Here is a 26,522-nt window from a genome sequence, read left to right on the forward strand (position 1 = left end):
GGGGGCGTGGGGCAAAATATCAGGGGGACAACACAATGCATTCAAGAAATCAGGATATGCGAGATACAGTCAACCCCTGAGCGTTATCCTCGTAACACGCCCGCCACCCGGGACACTACCAAGCCAGAACAGTGGGATCGGAAGACAATGCATGAAAACCCGCCCGTCACAGTACCCTCTGGGACGCAGGAAGGGAAAAAGGGAAGGGGACTAGGTAGGGGGGGGGGAAGAGGAAGGGAAAGGAAAATGGAGGGAAGAAAAACCAAACAATAAAAGGGAATAAGGAAATATGAAAAAAGAAAGGTAAAAGACACGCCGACACGGCACCCCATGGTGAGAGGACAGGAGACAAAAGGATTAACGGTCCAAGTGGGGCATGGCATTCGAATGAAAGACAGCCAAAATGTAGCAGGAGGAGTAACGACGCCATACCCCCACCCGAAACACACCATAGGAGGTCGGGACAGACGCGGCCTCACGAAAAAGATATACAAAAGGGCCATAGAACCAGAAGACAAACAAAAAATAGAACCCAACCCACCCGTCCCACCCTGCACCCCTGTAGAAGGCTACGGCCTACCCTTCAAACAGCGTGCCTGTCGCCCTAAACCAGAACCCGAAATATAGCAAGAAGAAAGAATGAAAAACGAGACAAAAAGACCACAAAAGCGGAGAAAGAAAACAGGAGGGAGGAGCAGAAGAGCTATAATACAAACGATGGGCCACAGCCCTCCGCCCAACCGGACAAGTACAATCAAAAAACAGACCAGGATGTCACCCCATCACGCGCCACCAAATATTAGGAGAAGGGGACCTCCCACCCCTCTACAATCAGAGACAAGTGTGCAACGAAATCGCATACCGGGAATCAAGCAGAAGTCGTACATTTCACCCCCAACCCTTCCGAGCGACAAACCCCACCCACCACATGGCAATGTACAACCACATACTAAATACGAAATCAGCAGATAATCGAGTGGAATGGTGACTAGCATAGCTACGTGGGGAGTAGATAGATCGACAAGTGAGCAATAGTTCAAACTGAAAGTATCGATGCATCAACAATCGAAGCACGAGCCATGAGAAACAGGAGTTCAGTTGCGCCACTGGAGCGGGCGAGGTGGTCCCATTTTTAAACACAGGCAAAGTCATCGAAGTAGGCACAGGAGGAAGTCCACCCATAATTCCAGGCAACAATGTCGAACAGGGTCGCAGTACAGCATCCGAGTCCCCGGGGTCCGAACCTTGAAAAGCAGGGCGCCCCAAAGTCACCAGCACATTACACGATCTTCGATCAGCGGTGGAGACACTCAGGTCAATCGAGGGGGGTGAGGCAATGGAGGCATCGAAACAAGAGGGCGACAAGAAGAAACGGCCGCCCAAAATGGCGGCGGATCGTGGCGGACCCACCAAGACGCCCAGGGCCAGGGAAGCGTACAGGGATCTGAGGGCTTCCAGGATATCTCCGACTGTCGGCTCACGCCCACCAGATCCGATCCCCACACAATCAGGCAACTCGGGCCCGCCGCCACAAGGTGACTCTCGATCCAGAGGGCCGGCCGCCATTTCGTGAATCAGCCCAATCGCCGCCCACGAGGACCCCCGGAAATAACAGTTCTCAAATGTAGGACTTTACAAGCGCCGGGGGTCCCAGCAAGGGCGGCCTCGATGCCAAAAGGATGTCCGCCCAAAACGGGTCTCCGCCCGCACCAGCACCGGTGCCCCAAACAAGCGGAGTCCGGGCCTCGAGGACCAGGGCCGCCGGACAAAGCAGCGGCGGGGGGAGACCCCCTCTCAGAATCAGGTCCCGGGGCTTCTCACCCACGTCTGCCACGCAACCAGCAGGACAGGTCCGGGTCAGGATCGCCAGGATCTTCGCACATCGGCTCCCAACATTGGTTCTCGCTCTCGGCCGGGGCCGAGAGCCGTCGGATCCCACCGGCCAGGTCCCGGTCCAAGTCTCGCAGAGGCCCCGATCTCTCGGAGGCCGGAACTCCGGAGCCACTGCACGTCAAGACCCCGGGGTCAGATGGTAAGTACAAACAAGCCGTAATGTTTCCAATTCCCCAAAAGTGTGCCGTCCCGGGACAGGATAAAAGACAGGATAGGCAGTCAGGATGGAGGGCTGCGGGAGCCGAGCTAAAAGGCGACCATCACGGCCGCGAGCTAGGCTCCTCCCTCCGAGTGACTAAGGAGTTTTCAGTTTCGGTGTGGAACCCAACATTGTGTTTAGTAGAGACTAACCGATTCATCCATAAATCTTTATTCAATTTTTACATTTACGGCCTAATCTGAAAGAGAAACATTAGTGTTAGTTTCCTTACCTTAGAATATCCCCAGGCGTCAGACTGGATCCGGAAAGTTTTGTCGTCAGCAGTACCCCTGCGTGTCGTCATACAGCTCTGCGTATGTCACTGGCGTCGTAGTCGCCAAATGACGTCGCTGGAGCTACTTAGATGCGCCCGCGCGCGCTGACGTTAGTTCTTTATTTTTCCGTGCCAGCAAGCGCAGATCCGGAGAGAGCGGTACCACAGTAATTTTTTGACTGAGTTTTTTGGGACTTTTCTGTTTTCCACTAATATATCAATATACAGGTGCATAGGGATGCCCGGTTTGAAGTCTTGCACGGCCTGTCCCCCCACGATGTCGGTGACGGACCCGCACTGTGAGTGTCTCTTCTACCTGGGGCGTGACAATGACTCCGAGTCATGCCCCCGAACACTTTGCGGGACCGATCCCGAAAGTGGCTGGAGGCACGGGAGTCGGTTCCGCGCCGTTCCCGGTCCAGAAGGAGGTCGAGGGACCGGGCGCGGAGCTGTCACCATCACTTGAAGTCTTCGCACTCGGAATCAGGTATGGCGAAGCATAAAAAGTCGAAGAAGCGTCGTCGCTCTTTGCTTAGCCAGTCACGTGACGCGGCTAAGGGGGCAGGTGGCACCGCCCCTGCGGCACCGGCAGAGCCTACGCAGTTGCTAATGGCCAACACGCCCTTTCCGGGTCCATCGGCAACTCCGGCCTAGCGACAGGAGTTCCTGTCATCCATGGCACATGTGTTTGGACCGTCCGGCCCCGCCGGTGCGCCTTCGGGCCCCGCGGGCCCGGCTGGGGTGCTCGTTCTTTGACTTCGCTGGCTCCGGCCCTGACGTCGTCGACGACTCCGGCGTCAACGCCGAGGGACCCCCGTGGATCCAGGCCTGGATCCCCGTCCGTGCCGGTTGGTCCTGTACGACCTCCTCTGGCATCGACGTCGACGACTGCAAACCCTGCCGACGCTGTCCCGGGCTCTCTCCCCTGCTTGGGACAGGTGCCGGAAGGGTGTCGACCGACGCAGATTCAAACGCCTTTTGGGAATTTCTTTCCCTCCATCTGTTCCACAGGCTATGGAGGACGGGGAGGACATGGAGGGGTCCGAGGACCCTCTTGCAGCCCAATGCGAGTTAGACCAGGACTGGGATGAGGATCCGGGGGATGCAGGTGTAAGAAATTGGCTCTATATATACTGGACCAAAGTAAGGTACAGTGTGTTTAGAGTCCCCAGTCTCCAGAGGTATGACAGAGGTTAAAGTTAGATATATCCTTACTCTCCAAAGTGGTAGCTTGGTCGAGCAGTAAGGCAGTATCAGAGAACAGTGTAAAGCATTTGTTGTCCACACTAAGTCAGCAAATGGTCTCACACACTCAAGAACTGAACTCTAGGCCAATTGTTTTATATCTAAAGATATAGTTTTATTTTAGAACCAACAGGTATCAAAATATACTTTTCTCAATATGAGTGACTTTAGGTAATTACTTTGCAAAAAGGCAATAGACTTTGTAAGTACAATAGCTACAGTGGTTCCAATAGGCAACACAATTACAAGCACAATTTAACATTGAGCTCAATGGGTTTTTCTACATAAATGCAATAGATTACTTTATGGATTACTTTTCTAACCTCAGGACTGGATCCTGGATTCAGTCCCGGGACATAAGCTGTAAACAGTTAAGTAAAAGCGTTTTGGTTACAGTTGTGATTTTTTACAGAATATCAATGTATTTTCAAAGTTGACACTTAGAAACTTTTCAGTGAAAACCAAGCAATGTTATCCTATGGGAGGAAATTCAAGTCACAGGTAAAGTAGGTTCTCGTTACTTTTGTAATCCAGTACTGGACTCCTAGGTTCAGCACTGGGACCTCCATCTAAAACAGGTAAGTAATTACGTTTTGGTAGTTGGTACGATTTTTAAAGAATATTTGTAGTTTGCAAAAATCGTCACAACAAATTTCATAGAAAAGCAGTCGATGGTTTCCTACGGAAGAAAATTCAGGTTACTGGTAAGTACAGTTATGATTACTTTTTCGGTTCAGTACTGGGCTAAAAGGTACAGTACTCGCTTCTCTCCTGATCACAGGGGAGTAATTCGGAATTCGTTATTCGGCTGATTTTAGATGAATATTTTAAAGTTTCAAAACTCCACACTTAGAAGAAATTTCAAGTGAAACAAGTCAATGTTAACCTATGGAAGGAAAATGATTTATCGGATTTTAGGTAAGTACTCGACTGGTGGAGTTAAGGTTCTGGGCATAGACTCAGGGGTCTCCCAGGGTCAGAAAGGTACAGTAGTTATACCCTCAGCTGCACAGGGTCAGCCGGGTGCAGAGAGAGTAGGCCCAATGCAATCCAATGAAGGGTAGGGGGCATTTTGTTGGTAGCTACAAGTGAGCAGGCCACACAGCTGTGGGAGCTGAGCTCCTGGTCACTTACTCAGGGCAAGTGGGGAAGTAGAGTAGGGTAGTAGTTGCACTTCCAGCGGCACCCAGGCGGCTGGGTACAGGGTGCTTTTGAGCCGCCGGGCGCTCAATGTTATCCAATAGGAACGTTAAAAAGTGAACAAAGGCTGCAGGCTCGGGGACGGAGATTTTTCAGGTGTGACCACCACTTTGAGAGGTAAGTTGGAATCTTGGAGAAGAGGTAGGTACCCCAAAGGAAGGCATAGAGAGCCGGGTGCAGGGGTGTATTTTGGTGTCGGGGAATCTTACCCTCAGCTGGTCGCAGTTGGAGGGGTCCCTGGTTCTGAGGCTGTAGGCGCCGTCTGGTTCATCAAGGAGGGTCTTTGGGCACTGGAATAAGGGTCACAGTCGCCGGGGGACGTCCTCGTGGTCTTGGTTCACTCAGGCACAGGCCGGTCTCGGTGGGTACATAGTGGGCTGGATTCGCGGTTCCTGGCTGGCACCAGGGGTATTGCTGTTTGAGCAGAACCACTGCTTGTGGGAGTCCCAGTCTTTTGGAAGGTTCAAGGCAGGCAGGTACTCCGGGGTTTTTGAGGTTGCTGTCCGTAGGAGATGCCGGAGTTTCGCAGGAGCAGGTTCAAGGATCAACAGGCCTGTAGGGTTCTGGGGCCAAGCCAGTTGGTGTCGTCCTCTTGTTAGCAGCTGCACGGCAGGTCTTCTTGTTTCTTGTTCTTCTTGTTTCAATCTGGATCTAAGGAAGGAAGGTTCAGGGTGCCCCTAAATACTACCTTTAGAGGCGCTACAGGTAGGGCAAGGGCAGGGACCAATAGGTCCCTGTCCTGGGGTGGGTAAACCCCCTAGCCTGCTCCTCTCCTGTGGGAGGGGGGCAGGAGCCTAGCTGTGAATGGGTAGGACTCCCCATCTTTAAGATGGCCGGAGCCCGGAGTAGTGCTTCACCTCGCCTCTCCCACCTGAGGGGTGGGGTTGGCATAGGCTGGCACACCCCCTTTCCTCACTTAGGGTTTCCTGACGTTCTTCCTGCCAGAGTGGGGGTCAGAACCGGTGGGGGCCCGTTGCTGAGTACAGCAAGTGGCCTGGAGAAGCTCACAATGGTGGTATACCTTTGAAGCTTCCCCCGCCCATCCTGGGGGAGGAGGCTTGGCACCTCGTCCCAGGATGTGCATTGTTCCAGGCCCCCGAGAGCGGCAGGCTCTCGACCCATAGGTCCAGAAACATGTCTGGTGGTGGCAGCCTCGGTAGCCGCAAAGTCAGGAAACTGGGAGTTGGTTAGGTTTCAGGGGGCATCTCTAATATGCCCTCTGTCTGACATTTTACATTAAATCCCACACTGGCATCAGTGCGGGTTTAATGTGCTGAGAAGTTTGATATCAAACTTCTCAGTCTTAAGTGAAGCCATCATGGTCCGTGGAGTTTGTAATGACGACCTTCCAGCACCATATACTCTTAAGGGCAGCACTGCACTTACAGTGCCCAGGAATTGCCCTGGGTACTCTAGGGGCACAGGGCTCATGCACCTCTGCCCACACCACTGACACAGGGCTCCCAGCTAGAGGGGTGACTGATGGATGCCAGGGCAGTGAGCTTGTGGTCATGGCATACAGGGGTGTGTACCATGTCGACTCTCTGTTTAGTTCTGTACTTGGACACTCAGCCTGCAGAGGCAGTGTGTGGGTGTCAGGGTACAGGGCCCCAATAAGTGCTGCAGCCCTTAGGGGTCTTCTCTGGTCACCATACCCTGGGTACCTAGGGTACCATTTACTAGGGGCTGACAGGTGGCCAGAGATGCCAATTGGGTTTTAGTTTAAACACAGTTTTAGGGAAGGAACACAGGCCCTGGGCACCTAGTTGTCAGGAGCCCAGGACACACTCAGTCAAAGCACATCAGCAATTCAGCAAAAAGTGGGGGCATACCTATGCAAGAAAGATGGCAATTTCTTACTGCAGGTGACCAGGATTATGCTCCGGAACCTGGCGCACTATCTCCCACTACCGTGGCTACGGAGGAGGGTGGATCATATTCGATGGTGTTGCGTAGGGCAGCCGAGGCTCTCCACCTCGAACTCCCTACTGTGGCCATCAGGACTAATCTCCTGACAGAGGTGCTTCGGCGAGCTTCTGCTACTACGCAGCCGTTGCTGCCCTTTAACAACGCACTCTCAGACTTTCTTTTGGGCACCTGATCCATGCCCAACATGGGGGCTCCTGTGGACAAGAATGAGGCCCGATGCCATCTCCCGGCTCGAGGGACCCTGCTTTCCTCTCCCAACACCCCACCCCTGAGAGCTTGGTTGTCCAAGCCTCTGCGTCCCCACGCACATTCCCTTCTGCACCTCCGGACAGGGAATCCAAGAAACTGGAGCAATTTGGGAAGAAGATTTTCGCTTTCGCCAGTTCAGGCCTGTGGTCTCTGACCCCTGCATGTCTCTTGGGCTGTTACTCCCATTTTGTGTGAAATACGGTTGCGCAAGTGCTGCCTCAGTGTCCGGTGGAGGCTTGGACAATTCTTTCCCAAGCTATTGCTGAGGGGAGAGAAGCAGCCAAGTTCACCATCCGTTATTGTCTTGACACTGCTGACTCGCTGGGCAGGGCGATTTCAATGACAGTGGTGCTACGCCGTCATGCCTGGCTGATGACGACTGGCTTTTCTGGGGATGTCCAGAACACGTTGATGGACATGCCCTTTGATGGCACTCGCCTGTTCGGCGATAAAGCAGACTGTGCTTTGGAATGTTTGAAGGACTCGTGGGCTACGGCCAAGTCCTTGGGCCTTTCGGTCACACGTGCTCCTTCCGCTTCTGCTTTTCGCTCCTGTCGTGGCCAAGGAAGGGGCGCCCAAGCACATTTGTTTCAAAGCCACAGGCCTGTGCAGCAACAGTCTTAGCGCAGCCGTGGACGAGGGACCCGCAAAGGCGGGTCACTGGGCCAGTTTGCGGGTCAGTCCACCACCCACCCTGCAGCCGCTGCCTCCAAACCTTCCTAGTCCAGTGTTTCAGGCCCACCAGACGCCAGTGGGTGGCAGGATTTGCCATCGCCTCCACCACTGGTACACCATCACATCGGACAGGTGGGTTCTGCAACTGGTTAGAAGGGGCTACTCCCTCCCCTTCGTGTCTACCCCTCCAGCCATGCCACCACAGTACCACCGCATGTCAGGGATCACTTGCCACTTCTCCGGCAGGAAGTTACGGCCCTTTTGGTAAAAGGGGCTATCAAACGCATTCCGACGCCAGAAGTAGGTTGTGGTTGTTACTTCCACTACTTCTTGGTTGCAAAGAAGGACAAAGGCATGCGTCCTATCTTAGACCTTCGGAATGTCAATGGCTTCCTCCGGAAGGAGAAGTTCAAGATGCTCACACTTGCTCAGGTCTTGTCTGCCCTCGAAGCGCAAGACTGGTTGGTAGCGTTGGACCTGCAGGACGCCTATTTTCATATCCTCGTCCTTCCGGCCCACCGGCATTACCTGCGATTCATGGTAGGGCAGGAGCAATTTCGGTTCACCGAGACCCCTTGGGGCTTACAAGCACCCCTTGGGTGCTCACGAAAGTGTTGGTGGTGGTCGCAGCTCAGGGGTTTCAGTCTTCCTCTATCTCGACGACTGGTTGTTGAAGGCGGACTCGCCCCAAACAGTCATCTCCCACCTCCAGACTACGGCCGACCTCCTGCATTTGCTGGGTTTCTCCGTCAACGTGCCGAAGTCACACCTGATTCCCTCTCAGAAGCTCCTTTTTATCGGAGCAGTTCTGGACACGGAGCAGTTTCGGGTCTATCCTCCCGAACATCGAGTCCGGGACACTCGGGCTATGATTCCGATCTTTCAGTCCTTGTCCCGGGTTTCGGTCAGGACTACCTTGAGGCTGCTGGGCCTCATGTTCTCCTGCATCTTTCTCACCGACCATGCCAGATGGCATATGCGGGCTCTGCAGTGGGACCTGAAATTCCAATGGGCGCAGCATCAAGGGGACCTATCCTCCCAAACAGCGAGTCGGGACATTCGGGCTATGATTCTGATCTTTCAGTCCTTGTACCGGGTTTCGGTCAGGACGACCTTGAGGCTGCTGCGCCTCATGGACTCCTGCATTCTTCTCACCGACCATGCCAGATGGCATATGCGGGCTCTACAGTGGAACCTGAAGTTCCATTGGGCGCAGCATCAGGGGAACCTGTCCGACTTAAGTCCAGATCTCGAAGGGCACTGCACAACAATTGCAGTGGTGGCTCACGAATCATCATTGGGTCAGCGGCAGATCCCTCTCCCTTCTCCAACCGGAGCACACAGTGGTGACGGCTGCGTCCCTCCTGGGATGGGCTGGCCACATGGGAGAGGCGGAGATCAGAGGTCTCTGGTCTCCGACGGAGTCCCGGCTCCATATCAACCTTCTGGAGATTCGGGCGATCCTTCTTGCACTGAAGGCATTCCTTCCCTCTGTCAAGGGGAGGTGCCGCTGGTGTTTACAGACAACACCACCGGCATGTGGTATTGCAACAAACAGGCCGGGGTGGGGTCATGGACCCTATGTCAGGAGGCTCTGCGCCTCAGGACTTGGCTGGTACGTCAAGGCATTTCTTTGACGGTTCAACACCTGGCAGGTTGTTTAAACACCCGGGCGGAAGAGCTCAGCCGCCGGTGCATGATGGATCACGAATGGCATCTTCGCTCTGAGGTGGTGCAAGGTCTCTTTCGACAGTGGGGAGAGCCTTGGTTAGATCTATGTGCCACCGAAGAGAACGTGCAATGTCAGCTGTTCTGCACGTTGGAACTGTTGTTTTTGCATTTGTCACCCCAAGTGGGATGGGTATGCTCAGACGTGAGTCCCATGCTCTCTACACCACTGGAGTCAAGCTATCCTGGCTGAAGACGGCTGATAGCCAGAAACCGGTCCTAGGATGCTTGATTCCGGTCCAGGAAAGACATGGCTTGGCAGTTCGGGCTGGACTGCTCCCATGAGGCACAGGGTCAAGGCTGATTTGCATATGGCCGTGTCTGAACTGGGGTGGTGTGGAGTGCAAAAAAACGATGGATTTAGGCCCAGATCTATGTACTGGGGTGAATGTATGACATTGCTCTGCATTCTGTCCATCAACTGTTGCTTTTGCATTCGGAATTTCCAAGGCGGCACTCGCTCAGCGACGCCTTTAGTCGGGAGTGGAGCTGCGGTCTATTGTACACCTTTCCGCCTATACCACTTCTACACAGAGTGCTGAAGAAGATCAGGCACGACTGGGCCCAAGTCATTCTTGTGGCAGCGGACTGGGCCTGAAGAGTTTGGTATCCCGACCTACTCGGTATGAGCGTGGATCCCCGATCCGACTGCCTCTTCGGGAGGATCTTCTGTCGTAGCAGCAGGGCATGGTCTTCCACCCGAACCTGTCCAGCCTCCACCTACATGCGTGGAGATTGAGCGTGACAGTTGATTCTGTTTGACTTACCTCCTGAAGTCTGTGATGTCATTCTAGCAACCAGGCATCCCTCCACTAAATCGGTATACGCCTGCAGGTGGAACACATTTGTGTCATGGTGCACAGCAAAGACTTTGGATCCCCTCTCTGTCCCTCTTTCAGAGGTCCTTTTGTTCCTTCTTTTTTTGCCCCGGCAGGCCTCTGCTCTGGGCACTATCAAGGGCAACCTTTCTGCAATTACGGCCTTTCTCAGGCTCCCTGATCAGCCCTCTCTTTTCAAGTCCCCTGTTAATAGATTTCTCAAAGGTATTACTCATTTTTTCCCTCCTATTCCGTTTGTGATGCCACAGTGGGACGTGAATCTGGTACTTACTTTTTTGATGTGCGCTCCCTTTGAGCCGCTCCACAACTGTCCTCTTCGTTTGTTGACTTTGAAGACTGCTTTCCTGGTTGCTATCACCTCCGCAAGGCGCGTGAGTGAGCTCCAGGCTCTTTCTTGTAAGCCTCCTTTTCGTTCAGTCCATCCGGACAAGGTTGTGCTTCGCCCTTCCTTCTTGCCAAAAGTGTTCACTGCTTTTCACATTGGGCAGACTATCACCTTGTCCACTTTCTTTCGGCCTCCGCACCCTTCCAGAGAGGAAGAGAGGCTCCACCGCCTGGACCCAAAACGTGCACTCTCTTTCTATCTCTACCGCACACAACAGTGTTGGGTGGATGACCAGCTCTTTGTTAGCTACGTGGGCGCCAAGAAAGGCCGGGCTGTGCACAAGGACTGTTTTCCGCTGGGTCGTCTTGTGTATCAAAGCCTGTTATTCTCTGGCTAAAAAGGAACCTCCGGTCTACTACTGTCGCAGGGATTCTGCTCCTACACAGAACTGTGCATAGAGACCTAGAACCTCAGTGAATTAGGGTGTACCAAAACTCACCTCAGTATCCAAAATCCCCTACCAGACTAGCAATCAGTGTCTCATTGGTTCTTCCATACCCCCAATGATTAGACAACCCAGAACATGGACTTAGAACACGTCAGGTAACGTGGAACACATGAACACTCTTTCGTTATACTAACATACCAATCCAAAACGAGGAGTAAATGAAGACATGTGCAAGTTTAAAATATTTATTTCTAATGCCGTGTTCTCAAGCGCAGTATCTTAGCTAATACAAGCAAGCATATTATAAGCAACAAGGTTATCAGCATAGTTACTAGTCCATAAAATACAAAGGGAGAAAGCATGTTAAAATGCTAAAGGGAAGAAGGCTAAATGGCACCTCAGTCTTACCCTCCCTTGCTAGTATATTATATTATATCTAAAGAAGGTCTCTTTGGGTTTTAGAAGGGCGGCCCCAAACCTCTGATCTTAGTGGAAAGGGATCACATCATCTCCCACCAGCTCTCTGCATGCGAATATTCATCAAGTGTGTGTGCATGCTCTGCGCAGTGCATTATTAAACGCGCCAAAAGCCAGAGTTGGCCGCAGCTGCATATGTGTCATGTCTAGAACGTGCGCTGATCAGACCTCACAACAACCACTGTGTTGAAATAACCTTGAAGGCCTCGGCACTCACTGTTCAGACATAGCTTACCAAGCAAAGCTGATACAATAGGAAAACATATTATTCTCGTGTGAAGCAAAATATTCTATTAGGCTCAAAGCTTTAATAACAATATCTGCCGTGTGCAGAAGCAGCAGAAAGGAAAAATGGCGTTTAAACTTCTAATCAGCTCATGCTAACTTAACACAGTGTGAAGGCAAAGCCTATCTATATGACACCCTCCCTTGATCCGAGCACGGATAAGATAAGATAAGATAGGATAAGGGGCAAAATTTTGGAATGCAGAGTTCAAGAACGATAGTCAGCTCAAATTTGCATAAGGTAAAAAAGAAAAAGAAAAAAATGTTGTCTTTAAAAATCCACATAGACAAAAGCGAATGCGAATCCAATAAATTGAGTCATTGGCCTTAGCAAAGTCAATAGGCCTAGGGCAGAGAATTTTTTTTTATAGAGGCTTGAAAAAAATTAAAAATGTTCGATGTCCAATAAATGACCGCGGTTATGAGAGAGAAGCGATGACATATCTCATCCTAACAATGAATATGCAAAATATGCATCAACAGCCTCCAACAGGAAGTTACTGTTCTCATCCGAAAATAATTACGCCATCCAATTTAACAATGGGAAAGAACATACATGCTCTTCAATTACCGGAGCCTCTAGCACCATCTGAGGACAACTCGGTGGGTTTTCAATGAAGCTGTGTGCCAAGAAATCTTGCGCCGCTGCGAACACATTCCAACGACCCAGTATTCCATGCATCGCTGCAAAGGCCATAATCCCTCCGTCAGAACAAAGCAATTCATGAGCAACTAAGGGGTTCATAAGCTGATTATAATCCACATCGGGAGACACCGTATTGCAGAGACACAAATCCAGGGCCCAGTCGAAATCGCAACTCAGGCAATGAAAGACAGGCTGGACACATGTAAAATAGGAAAATCGAAACGATAATCCATAAGCTGCACTTAAGGTTGCAAGAGTCAGCGCTCCATAGTACTCAAGCATTCGGTTGCGAAACAGCGCCAGCCGTGATAGCTCGTCTCGAAACACAGGACGTGCATCCATTTTGAAGTAAACAAAACAGTAAAAGAACGCCTGCAGCCAGAGCCAGCAGCAAGGGAAATCCACCAAATAGGCTGGAAAAGATCGAATGAAAGAAAGCAGGGAAGACACCGAATATAGTTTGAAACGAAGTCACAAGGCCACTGCTTATAACTTTAAAAAAGTGTGCCAGCCCCGTTGTGGAGGATGCATTAAAGATTGTGTGAATTAATTCACCGAAATGCAAAGGCAAGTCATTATTTAATAAAGCATTCACCTCTGTGCGGGTGTTAGCCACGTGAAGGACGAATGTCTCACGAGCAGATGTGAGGGCAACTTCTTTCTGGGACAATAGAGCTCTTATGCGACTCATCTTGTTGAACCCTACTTTCAAGGTCGGAATCGTGGGCCAGATGGAAACATCAAGCTTCCCATGCGGGGGTGGATACATTACATTCTTACAGCAAACACACGTTCACTGACGGTAACTACATAAGCAATTCCCTTTAATAGCCCACAGCAATCTTCATTGTTTAAAAGTAAATAACTCCCCCGTTAGCCAGTAATGTGAATGTGGGCACAATCGCAGGCACAGGTGTACCTTTCAAAATACAGGCCAAATTTGGCTCATTATGGTTACAAGAGCCATGCAATTAGATATGTCTGCACATCAATGAGTGATCTGGTGTTTCAGTGCAATCTTCACCATTCAAATAAACGTCCTTACCCTCCCTAAGGCATCTATAGGTAAATGGAAGCGACCAAGCTTCATGGAGTTAAGCACTTCCAAGAGGTTCATATCTACCACTTGCAAAGTACTTCATACACCCTTCGAACTTGAACAGAGGGAACGGGAGAGTTATTAACCCGTGGATAAGCCACGTTGCTGAATTGGCCTCTGCCACAGAAAACGGTAACAGTTCTAACCTTTCAATGTGTAACATAGAAAAGGAGGCATCTTTCATTGACAGTAAGCGCTGTTTGTCAGTTAAATTAAACGGGGCAAACAATGATGACATGTTCATGCAATGCCATGGCACTTTGCCAGCCTTTAAGGTTTGCAAAGTCCATGCAAACTGCATAATGGAACGCAATTGATTTTGACCATGGTACAAAACAGACACTTCATCCTGGACATATCAACAACAGATGATACAATATTGTCTAACGTGTACATGCGGGAAGAAAGCGTATTAATGCTATTCTCTTCCAGGGGATACTCATCAATAGTCCTAAGCACTGAATAGTCCCGCCCACGTGCGGGACCCCGGAGCAATAGCCAATAATATGCATATATCTACATATATATATATATACATATAAATACGCATAAAATAACCATATATATATAGATAATATGCATATACATATACACATGCAGCCCAAAATAACCATACTAGGCTAAAAAACTGCCAAAATAGCCTGTAAAATCTTTACATTTGCTAAATAAAGACATATAAAAACACATTATATGCTAATGTAAAGAAGAAAACACTGCCTAGGTTTTCTTTGAAACACAAAACCTTTATTTTCAAAGGTAAAAACAGGCAGGATCATAGAGGCAGCTTTAGCCTAGATAGGCTGCATTGTAACAACAGAAAAATCTGGCGCCGTGCCTTTAAGACCTCTGTGAGCCTCCAGGCTCCCATCATGCACCACAGGTGACAGTTAGGTCAGTTCTTTTTTCCGGCTCCTTCTGTGAGGATCCTGGAGCATTGAGCTCGCCAGTTGGTGATATATTTTCACTTTCTTCTGGTATTTCTCTAATTTTTTCGTCTTTACTCGACGTCTTTAGTCATTATCTGACTAATCCAACAATTTTTTACTGTTTTTTGGCAATTTTTCCAGTCACAATGCCGGCCTTATTTGCTAAGTGGCCGGCCTGTGGTAAAAAAATGGCTAAGACAGACCCTCATTCGGTCTGTGTAGCTTGTCTACCTTCTTCTCACAAGCCAGAACTTTGCTACCACTGCAGCAAGCTTTCAGATAGAACTTTGAGAGAGAGAGAGAAGAGCAGGCTTCAGTCCCTGTTTGACAGAGGAGAAACTGTGAGTGGAAGAGAAGATGTTCACTCCAAGAAGCCTTCTTCTCAGCGTAAGGACAAAGGGGAGAAGAGAAAACATCGGTCTCCTTCAACTTCGAGGGACAGATCTTCTTCCAAGGTACCTGTGTGCTCAAAATCGGCTTCGAAATCACCGTCGCGGCATACGTCGACGTCGAAGCATCCCTCGCCGTCGAAGAAGAATTCGCCGTCGAAGCAAGGTGAGAAGCGACATGAGCGTAGGCGGTCCCGGTCTGGCTCGCCTACGACTACAAGAGGACGGGACTCGACGTCGTCTCATCGACGTCGACGGTTGCCGTCGAGAGGCTCGAAACATCAGTCAAGGTCGCCGCCGAGAGGTGCCATGACGTCGACGTCGAACCGGTCAGTAGAGGTTTCGACGTCGAAGAGCCCCAGTCATGCGACTTCGAGGCACCCGACGCCGAGAAAACCATCGTCGTCGAAACGCCTGACGTCGACGCCGTAGAGGCATTCGTCGTCGAAGAGGTCGCCGACGAAGACGCCGTCGAGGAGGTCGCCGCCGAGGAAATCGCCGCCGAGGAAATCGCCGCCGAGGAGATCGCCGCCGAGGAGATCGCCGCCGAGTAGATCGCCGTTGAGGAATTCGCCGTTGGAAAAATCGACGTCGAAGAGGATGTCGTCGCCGTCTACTGCTGCAAAAAGGCCTAGAACGGTGTCCAAAGACCGGTCTAAGGTTTATGGGTCTTCTGGGAGGTCCTCTTCCTCACCTGAGTTGCGGATTGTGCAAATCTCTCCAGAGCCTTCGAGAGCGCCTTCACCTACAGGGGCTAACATCTCGCCGCGATGGCTGGGTGAGCTCAGAGACTGGAAGATGAGAAAAATTAACCTTCCAAGGTCTCGTTCCAAGTCTTCGGTGTCTGCTAGATCAAGGTCACCTCTGGTACGGGTGGTACACTCTGCAATATGACGTGAGCGTACTCCACCGAGAAAGTCTCCATCGGAGAGAAGGCAAGCTTCACCATCTCCTAGGTCTTCTCATCGTCACTCTTCTAGAAGACGCGATACGAGATCTTCGACAAGGTCTACAAATTCAAAGAGGGACTACTCTCCAACGCTGTCATCAACTCCTCCGAGTAGGATTTCACCAATTGATGACGTGATTACTTTTAATCAGGTTCTCTGTCGTGGTGCAGCGAAACTGCATATTGAGATGCCGGTCTCTACTGCTAAGACAACGGTCATTTTCGAGACCTTCCATCAGAAGTTGTCATCAAGGCCCTTACTTCCTCTAGTTCCGGGTCTGTTGGAACCTGCGGAGCACAAATTCTTAACCCCGGCATCCTTAGGAGCAGTTCCTTCGCGGATCGCAAAGAAATATAAAGCACCAGACAATGATCCTTTATTTCTGAGATCTGAGCCACAACCTGATTCAAATGTAAATGTAAATGTAGTATACTTGTAAAGCGCACAGCTGCCCCAGCAACGGGGCGTCCCGGCGCTGTATAACTCTGGGGAACCCGTCCTGGCTTTCCCTGTGGGATGGTCCCTTGCTGGGAGTCCCCAAGGTGGAGCCTGGCATCCCCGGAATTGGTGGGGCCGTTGTGGAGATTAGGCAAGCTAATGCCCAGAGTTGCCGAGTGGAACCCCTGATTAGAGTAAGCACCGAAGCGAGAATTATCGAGTCCGCTGACCAAGGTCCACGACCCTGCCGCGTCGGGAATTGAACCCTGGTCCCAGGCTGACTTCTGCTCTCAGGCCTGCCGCCTCTAACCAGTGAGCCACACTACTCCACTTCAGTCATCGTCTCAGCGGCTCTTAAGAATCAGACACGAGCGGCATCATCCTCTGTGCCCCCTGATAAGGACAGCAAAGCTATGGACTCAGTAGGAAAGAAAATGTGTGCCACTTCTGCTTCCTACATGAAGGTTGCCAGCGCCTCCGCTTTACTGGGTCGCTATGACCGTTCTCTTTGGGATTGCTTGTCTCGCTTTACAGAAAAACTTCCAAAAGAAGACAAGCAGGATTTTCTGGAAATCCTTCATGAAGGTGGGCTAGTGGCTAACCAGGTGATTAGCGCAGCTGCAGATGCTTCCGACTTGTCTACACATGGCTATGCCCATGGACTCTGTGCAAGACGCTCAGCTTGGCTAAGGCTTACGGGTCTTAAGCCTGAAGCTCAACACCGAATTTTGAATTTGCCTTTCAATGGTAAATCGCTCTTTGGGTCTCATGCTGACGATGAGATGTCAAGAATAAAGACGGAGCTCGATACTGTGAGAGCTGTTGGCCTTGAAAAGAGAAAGGACAGCTTTAAGAAAAAATACCGTCCTTATGACCGGAGACAGAGCCAGCAGAGGGTTCAAACCCCTCAATGGTCGTCACAGCAGAATCAGGGAAGATCTCAGTTCTCCCAGCGTCGTCCTGGTAGAGGAAGAGGGGGCATTTCCAGACAGTCTGCACCTGGAAACAAGCAGCAGCAACAAAAACAGTGAGTACTTGCTTCCCCTGAGCCCGTTGCCCACTCCGGTGGGGGGAAGTGTTCGCTTTTGTCTGGACGAGTGGAAAAACATCACAAACGACAAATGGGTGCTGAATATTGTGCAAAATGGATATGCAATCAGATTCAAGTTTCCTCCACCTTCCATTCCTCCTCAAAAGTCTGTGTTCCATCGACTTCATCTTTTGAAGCAGGAGGTGTCTGCATTAATCTTAAAGAAAGCCATCGAGGAGGTCCCGAGGGCACATCGTCGACAAGGCATTTACTCCCGATACTTTCTAGTTCCAAAGAAAGGTCCAAACAAGGAGTTCAGGCCCATACTAGATCTCAGGCGCCTCAATCATTTCATTCGGCGAGAAAAATTCAGAATGCTGGCGTTACATCAAATAATTCCACTTCAGCATCAAAGGGACTGGATGTGCTCTATAGATCTTCAGGATGCGTATTTTCACATCCCCATCGCCCCAAAGCATCAGAAATTTCTAAGGTTTTGCATACAAACCAGTCATTACCAGTACGCAGTCCTGCCCTTCGGGTTAAAGTCAGCTCCTTGCACTTTCTCAAAGTGCATGGCAGTCGTAGCGGCTTTCCTAAGGAAGAGACACATTTTCGTCTATCCTTATCTAGACGATTGGCTGCTAAAGAGTGCGTCCCGAGTCTGCTTCAACAACATCTCACGTTCTGCAAACATCAGCTGCGGAGGCTGGGCCTGCACGTGAACTTCAAAAAGTCTATCCTCAACCCCACACAGAGGATACACTATCTGGGCGCACTTCTAGATTCAAAGGACGCAAAAGCGTATCCTTCGGAGGAGAGACTATCCTCTATTCTCCTCAAATGTCAAACTTTACTAAAGAATCTTCGACCAACGGCCAGACAGATCTCGTCTCTGCTAGGATCCATGGCGTCTTGCATTTTCCTCGTTCCGAACGCCAGACTGCACATGAGACCTCTGCAGCAGTCTCTGGAGGATCAGTGGTCCCAGTTTTCAAACCGTTGGGAAGACAAACTGTCACTACCTCTGTCAGTGCGGATCTCCATTCGATGGTGGATGCAGCGGAGTCATCTGATAGTGGGAGTGCCTTTTCAAGAGGACATGCCCAGACGATCGCTGGTGACAGATGCGTCCCTGCAGGGATGGGGCGCCCATCTGGGGCCCCTTCAAGTTCAAGGAGTGTGGTCAGAGAAAGAAAGACTGTATCACATAAACATGTTGGAACTCAGAGCGGTTCATCTGGCTCTCAAGGCTTTCTTTCCAGCACTCACGTCAGCCTCTCTGCTTGTTCAGACGGACAATACAACAACGATGTACTATCTGAACAAGCAGGGCGGAACGAGATCCAGACCTCTGTCGCTGGAAGCGCAAGCAATCTGGAAGTGGCTTCTGGCTCGGGGTATGACAATTTCAGCTGTCCATCTGCCCGGTGTCCTCAACGTCCAAGCGGACGACCTAAGCAGACACTTCGCAGAAGCACACGACTGGGTCTTAAAAGACGAAGTGATAAGAGATGTCTTCCGGGCCTGGGGGTCACCAGAGATCGATCTCTTCGCGGACGCCGACAACGCAAAATGCCGCGTCTTCGCGTCCAGGTACCCACAACGAGGGTCCAAAGGGAATGATCTATGGATAGACTGGTCAGAGAAATAACTCTACGCATTTCCTCCGATTCCACTCATTCCCTTGGTGATCAAGAAAATGTACAAGTCGCAGACAGACATGATTCTAGTGGCTCCGGATTGGCCTCGCCAATGGTGGTACCCGGATCTCCTGCATCTATCCAAAGTGCCGCACAGGAGGCTTCCGTGTTGTCCGGATCTGCTGACGAGAGAGAACAGCAGGGTGTTCCATCCCAACCTGCCGTCCCTGAAGCTAGCAGTATGGTTCCTGAGTTCGTCCAGTATGGACATCTAGGCCTCTCGCAGGACTGCATGCACATTTTACGAGAGGCAAGGAGAGCTTCTACAAGAAAGACGTATGCTTTCAAGTGGAAGCGTTTTTTCATGCGGTGTGCTGCTGAAGGACATGACCCGATTCGAGGTCAAGAACAGGTACTGTTACCATACTTACTTTCTTTGGCCAAAGCAGGTTTACAGTATTCCTCTATTAAAGTCCATCTGGCAGCAATAACAGCATATCGAAAGTCCCCTACCCAGGGGTCTTTCTTTCAAATGCCAGTTGTGAAGGATTTCCTGGAGGGTCTCAGGAAAGTGTATCCTCCCGTGAGGGCTCCGTCACCTCCTTGGGAACTTAATGTGGTGTTGTCTAAATTGATGGGTCCTCCATTTGAACCTATACATAAGGCTTCCCTTCAACATCTGTCATGGAAGGTGTCCTTTCTTGTAGCTATCACTTCTGCGCGCAGGGTGAGCGAGATTCAGGCCTTTTGTGCTACAGAACCCTATCTCGTTTTCCATGCGAATAGAGTGGTGCTTCGGACTCATCCCAGATTCCTTCCTAAGGTAGTCTCGGATTTTCACATTAACCAGTCAGTGACACTACCTACATTTTTTGCTAATCCGAGCTCTTCAGCTGAAAAAGCTCTGCACTCTTTGGATTTGAAAAGAGTTTTGAAGTTTTAACTTGATAAAACTAAAAGTGTTCGAAAGACTGATCATCTGTTTGTGAACTATGGTCCTCTAAATACGGGCTTGCCTGCATCCAAGAGGTTTATTTCTAGGTGGATTGTGTCATGCATTTTGTTATGTTATCAGTTGGCACGAAAACAGCTCCCGGGTAGACCGAGAGCGCACTCCACTAGAGGAAAGGCTGCTACTATAGCAATGCTTAAAAATGTTCCTGTTCATGAAATTTGTACGGCGGCTACATGGCGTTCGGTTCACACCTTTTCTCGCCATTACTGCCTTGATTCTGATGCTCAAGCGGATGCCCAAGTTGGTCAGGCATCCCTGAGGAATTTGTTTGGGTAATATCTATATGAGTGTACCGTTTAGAGAGTCTGGTATTCGTCCGCAGGGTATGGGATGGGCTTGCTACTCTATTCAGTGCTTATGACTATTGATGAGTATCCCCTGGTAGAGAAGGATTAGTTACTTACCTGTAATCCTAGTTCTCTTCCAGGGGTATACTCATCAAAGTCATAAGCACACCCACCCTCCTCCCCGGACGAATACCAGAACTGTCTCTTTTACATGTTACCCATGCAGTTATCACACTGTTATACGCCGTCCAAAAGAACTGACCTAACTGTCACCTGTGGTGCATGATGGGAGCCTGGAGGCTCACAGAGGTCTTAAAGGCACGGCGCCAGATTTTTCTGTTGTTACAATGCAGCCTATCTAGGCTAAAGCTGCCTCTATGATCCTGCCTGTTTTTACCTTTGAAAATAAAGGTTTTGTGTTTCAAAGACAACCTAGGCAGTGTTTTCTTCTTTACATTAGCATATAATGTGTTTTTATATGTCTTTATTTAGCAAATGTAAAGATTTTACAGGCTATTTTGGCAGTTTGAGCCTAGTATGGTTATTTTGGGCTGCATGTGTATATGTATATGCATATTATCTATATATATATATATGGTTATTTTATGCGTATTTATATGTATTTATATATATATGTAGATATATGCATATTATTGGCTATTGCTCCGGGGTCCCGCACGTGGGCGGGACTATTCAGTGCTTATGACTTTGATGAGTATACCCCTGGAAGAGAACTAGGATTACAGGTAAGTAACTAATCCTTATCTACAACTGCTAGCACTTTCTCTAAATTAGCCTGATCAATAGCTCTAATGCGGGTAGCCGCCTCAATCTGGGACGTTTTCCAGACTTCGTTGTAAATAGCATATATCCATCTTTTAGATCTGCCGTTAGCCGGGCCCTTTATAAAATCATTCAGATAAACATCATCAGTCAGTTTAGATAAATGCAGCTTAACTGACGCCAAAGTGGAATGTTTGAGCCAATTCTGACATAATTTGCCTACAGAATAGGTAGTTACAGAATGGCCATTTTCAAAACGGGGATCCACCCTGACCTGTGTAAAGCCTTGAGCCAAACCCAGAAAACGATGCTGGCAAGAATCAGCACTTCTGTGCCAGAGCAACCAACCCTTAGGATCCAAACTGGATATGTTAAAAGAAGAATTTAGCAACAGAGTTTGTAACTCTCTGATTGAAAATTTAGTGGCATTATTCCAACCGGAATATTCTTCTAAATCAGGAAAAGAAGGAGCATTTAATTTTTTAGTAGTAGCCAATCCAAAGCATGTCGTCTGTGAAATTGTAGAATTCAAGAACAACATATGGTTCGGGATGAGGCATGCACGGTGCAAAGCCTCAGTTCCTTGCACTTGCCAGCTTTTAGAACCCCAAACTGATTTAAGGTCAATTGTATCCTTCCACAACTCGTAGCCACCTACAGCTAACTGGTCTGGAAAGGACTTTGAATACAATAATTTAGTATCGGTAAATCTAACTTTGGATGTGGACTTTTCAGTCAATTTAAAATAAAATGCATTGGGATTTGACTGATTAAAATCGGTAAAATAAGTGAACCATTTCAAAAATGAAGCAGAACTGCCTTGTATAGGAACTGGACAATGCTCTCATTGTGTATAATTTACAGTGTTCCTCCTGGTATTAGTTTTCTGCAGGTACTGATTGCCAAAATGTTGGTAACAATATAAATCACCGTAATTAGCAGATTCTAAATACAAATCTTCAGCATCAAAGGCAGCATAATATTTCAAATCAGAAAACAAAGCTTCTACGGCCTGAACATCCCAATCATCAGAACGTATATTTTGTTTAATTACATCCCCCATAGAAACTCTAAGCACATTAGGGACATTTATAACCTCAGTGGGTCCATGAATTTGAAAACGAACAGCATCCCATAAATCCCATCTAAAACAGGCCAAGCCGTGATGTTAGCAAAAGCCAAGTCTCTCTTCAATCTGTGTGATGAGGAATGGGGAGCCAATGTTCCATTGATATGTCAAATGCATGTTCTCTCCTTAACATAGTGTTCATTGACAAGTCGAAAAAAATACACTACAAAGCCAATTGACATGAAAAGGTAAATTGAAAAAAGCACCAACCAAACGTAGGTCCAAGGGGGAATAAAAAAATGTTTTTTAAACAATTTGGCCAAAACAGAGACCTTCGAAGGTTTCTTCGATGTTTGTGAATCAGTGTCAAATGGAAATCTGCATTCTGTAGCCAAGCGAGTTTGCAAGTCAGGCATCGATAAGTCAGTTGGGTAAGTGTAGTCAGTTTCATCAAGTTGAGTACCAGGAAGTGTACTCAATAAAGGACTTGAATTTGCAGGCATCTCAAGGGCAACATCAGGCATTGGATCAGAAGCCGGGGCCAAAACAGAATTTCTCAAAATCGAAGGACATGAGACTGCCGGTGTCATACTAAGAAGAATCGGCCACTCTGTGTATCTTGACATTGTCAATGGAGATATACCGGTTTTTCTTACAACCTGGAAGTGGTTGTAAAATGACCGTTCTTGTGCCCTTCACACCAAGCACTGGAACTGGAGCTCGATAAGAGGGACCAAATTCTTTCTTGTTTTCGATCTTCTCTCGGACCAGTTCTCTAACTTGGGGTAGCCAGCCAACTACCGGGATCTGCAACGCATCATCCGAGGTGGAGGGCAAATGTTCCTTTACAAGACTGTCTCTCGTCTCTTGTAGATTCTGTAAAACATTGCAATGTTCATCTACGTCAAAGGAGGCAGCACCAGCCGCCTGGTCTAGACCGTCAAGGTCCGGTACAAACATCTTGATACCAAAGAGCATTTCGTTTGGGGTCCCCCCACCCACAGACCTTCTAGGGAGATTATTTAGAGCACGCTATTGAGGTGGGCCAGCCAGTTCCGGCCAGTGCCTATAACTCTAGCTGTCAAAGACTGCTATAAATCTTGGTTCATTCGCTCCACAACATTATTACCCTCAGGTCTGTATGGAGACGAAAACTTGACTTGGACCCCCAACAAAGTCATGGCATCCTTATACGCCTTAGAGGCAAAAGCCGGACCCTGATCCGAATGGAAGGTACCACAGCCAAAAATCCCTACAAAGACACGCAAGTCTCTTATGACAGTTCGTGAATCAGCGCTGCTGTGTGGCCACACCCACACAAAGCGTGTGCATGAATCAACTGCTACTAAGATGTACTTATACGCAGTATCAGAAGAAAAAGGACCGCAGTGATCTAAATAAACACAACCAAGTGGTTTGTTAGAAATTTACAACTGCGTCTGGGGTGGACGCGCAGCAGTTGAAGGCTTAATCTACTGGCAAATGTCACATTGAAGGACATAATCACGCATCTGTTTGTACAGTCCCCGTCACCAGAAACGTTGTTGTAACTGAGATACAGTTGCCAAAACGCCAGCATGCGCAGACGCAACACCTTCATGGGCTGCAGTAATCAGCGCTGGCATGCGGTCCGCATTGGGAATCAACCTTTCACCAACATCGGGTATTTTCACATAAGGAACTTTATCAGGACTTAAGTTGTATGAATATTTCGAAGGGAACCCCTTAGGATATTTACTTCCCTTCCCAGTCGCAGCAACAGCTGCCAAGATATCATCATCAATCCTACTTTTGGAATGTGTAACTGCTGCAACCAAATATGTCGATACTGCTGATTTTGCGGCCTCATCGGCCAAAGAATTGCCAACAGCGTGGACTCCTACGCGCTGATGACCGAGAGTATGAAATACAAACACGAGTGGCAACTGCTCTTTAAGCTCAGCCACTCGGACCCAGATCATTTTATGTTTTATTGTGCTACCCTTGCAATCACGAAAATCCAAGAGAACAGGTTTTCATTGTAAGACTGGACACAGTAGTAAGAATCACTCACAATAAGAGTCGTCACACTAGGATCAGCGTACTCCAATGCAAGCATCAGAGCACGAAGCTCTGCCAATTTTGCGGTGCACGACCCTGGACTTGAACTCATCGTTCACCATGGCACCTACCACAATTGCGCAAGCTGAAACGTATGCGTGCTTAGACCCATGCGCAACTTGTGCTGAACCGTCAGTGTAAATGATACAATGGAAATCCTCCAAAGGCCGCATAGCCAAAGGCGCAGGATGAACAAATTTCTACTGCAAAAACTCTTACGACTGTAGGGAGGCATCAAAAATAAATGTGACATCCGGAGACGTCAATGATGCTGCCCATTGTATCCACCATGGGTGCAAAGCTTTAGAGTTTGGTACACTGGCCTTCGTCACTGCCGCCAATGCAGGATAAGGTGTAACAACCAACATGCGTTTTCCCTGCGACAGTGCACGTTCCTTAAGAATCGCCATCTGCACTGCTGTCAAAACTTTTTCCACAGTGGAAAACCGCATTTCTGCCGAAGTGTACAAGTGTGACTTGTAAGCAACAGGTACTGTGTCTCCTTCGTAAAAAGTAAGGTAAGTAAAACCCACCGCCCCAGGGATGATTCTTATCACCAGGTTGGTGTGGTTATCACGAGTCAGTAAGAATTTAGATTCTAGAAGATCAGCCTGCAAAAATTGCAAAATAGCTGAATGTTCCGGCAGCCAGCAAGATTTGGTAAAAGTAGGTTGTATCAAAGCATACAAAGGCTTGATACGCTGGGCATATTCAGGAATATATGTACGCCCAAAATTAAAAAATCCCAGCAAGGACTGTAATTTTTTCAGAGTTGTAGGAGCGCGCAGTTGTGTGCATTTCTCCAAGAAGTGAGGAGCCAATCCTCGACCTTCATTATTTAGCTCATAGCCCAGGAACAACACTGTGTACTTTGCAATATGAGACTTTGCAAAGTTGAATTTGTAACCAAAGTCAGCAAAGTTACAAATTATGCGGTCAACGCGACACAGATGCGCCCAAAGCTCGTCTGTGAGATATATGTCATCCACATACGAACACACATCCGTGTCCACTCTCTCTAAGAGAGAGACAATGCGGGCAGCAAACACACCTGGACTATTCTTATAGCCCATTGGTAAACGTTTGTATTGGCGTTGTTTGCCGCCACTTGTAAAACTGGTCCATTGGGAACTAAGACCATCTAAATTGTGGGCAAAAAAACCCATTGGAAGTGTCAAGTGTGTTTTTAAACCGTTTACGCACAAGACCATCCACTAAAGCAGAGCCGTGGGTATTCTGTACTGCACAGGTACGACAATGCGAGTTCAAATGCCGGTAATCCAATACCAAGCGCGAACGAGCCGTCTGGCTTGGTCACAGTAAAAAGAGGGTTATTCATCGGTGACACACAAGTTTCAATTACACCTTGATATTCCAATTGTTCAAGGATTTCCGCAGCGGAAGCCTTAGCTTCACGTCGGATGGGATATTGAGGCTGAGGCTGAGGCATAGACCGTAAGGGAATCTCGTGGTGTGGGGAAAATGTATCCCAACCACAGTGAGTACGGTACAAAGCCGGCGCTAGGGCTTTAGTCCACTCTTCTGCAAAATTCATCGCATGCTCCTTTGAGACAGTGTGCGCGAAACTAGGGAGGATCACCTCCTCCCCTCTCGGAGCTGCGAGGACAAAAGGTGGGGGCCAATCAGCCTCCGCTAACAAAATGTCACAGGTAGTCGTAAGATTTTCCCAAAATACCCCTTTTATGGTACTTTGTATGTCACCTTCAATTGAAAGGACAATGTTATAAAGTCTATCAGGGGGAGCTACTCTGGTATCAGCTGTCTCCACAACAACATACTGGTTAGTCGCTGTCACCTTCAGTAGTGGACGCAGGGCCTCTCTCACTATGGTAATCTCCGCCGCGCTGTCCAGCAAGGTCAGAGCCCATGTCAGATTCAGAAGCTGCGTTCTCACTATCTGTGGCATATCTCGCTGTTAAAGAGGCAACTTTCTTTTTCTGAAACTGGGGTCTTTTCGGTGTTGAATCGTCCTTTACCGTCTTTCGGGCGGGGCTGGTCGCGTCCCTGCTGGCCACCCCGACCTCTGCCGCCTCCTCCACCACCGGTCGATGAGGCCGATGAGTCCTGAAAACACAGGAGCGGCTGGAGCCAGACGACCCCAGAACGCACATTGAGACTCCACCCCCCAGCAATGGTGGAGTGTGCCTGGCGTCCGTGAGGGAGGATGGCGTCCTCACGTTTCTGACCTGCAGTTTTCTGTGGCTGAGCCTGGGTCCGAGCAGGAATGCAAATCGGAGTGTTCCTCACCTTCACGGCGATGTTTGTTTTCTGGATTGTTTTCCTGATTGAGACTCGTCTGAGTCTCTGAAGCGCTTGACTGCTTGAAGCGCTACGCTCTCCCTGCCAGGCATTGACACAAC

General features: G+C 49.1%; 1 protein-coding gene across 1 annotated transcript in view; it reads left to right on the plus strand.

The window, feature by feature from the left end:
* Positions 1-26,522, plus strand: part of NOC3L (NOC3 like DNA replication regulator) — a 493,023-nt gene that overhangs the window by 407,819 nt on the left and 58,682 nt on the right. The gene's annotated exons all lie outside the window — the stretch shown is intronic.

The sequence above is a fragment of the Lissotriton helveticus genome, chromosome 5_1 (genome assembly GCF_964261635.1).
Source record: "Lissotriton helveticus chromosome 5_1, aLisHel1.1, whole genome shotgun sequence".
In the NCBI taxonomy this organism is placed as follows: domain Eukaryota; kingdom Metazoa; phylum Chordata; class Amphibia; order Caudata; family Salamandridae; genus Lissotriton; species Lissotriton helveticus.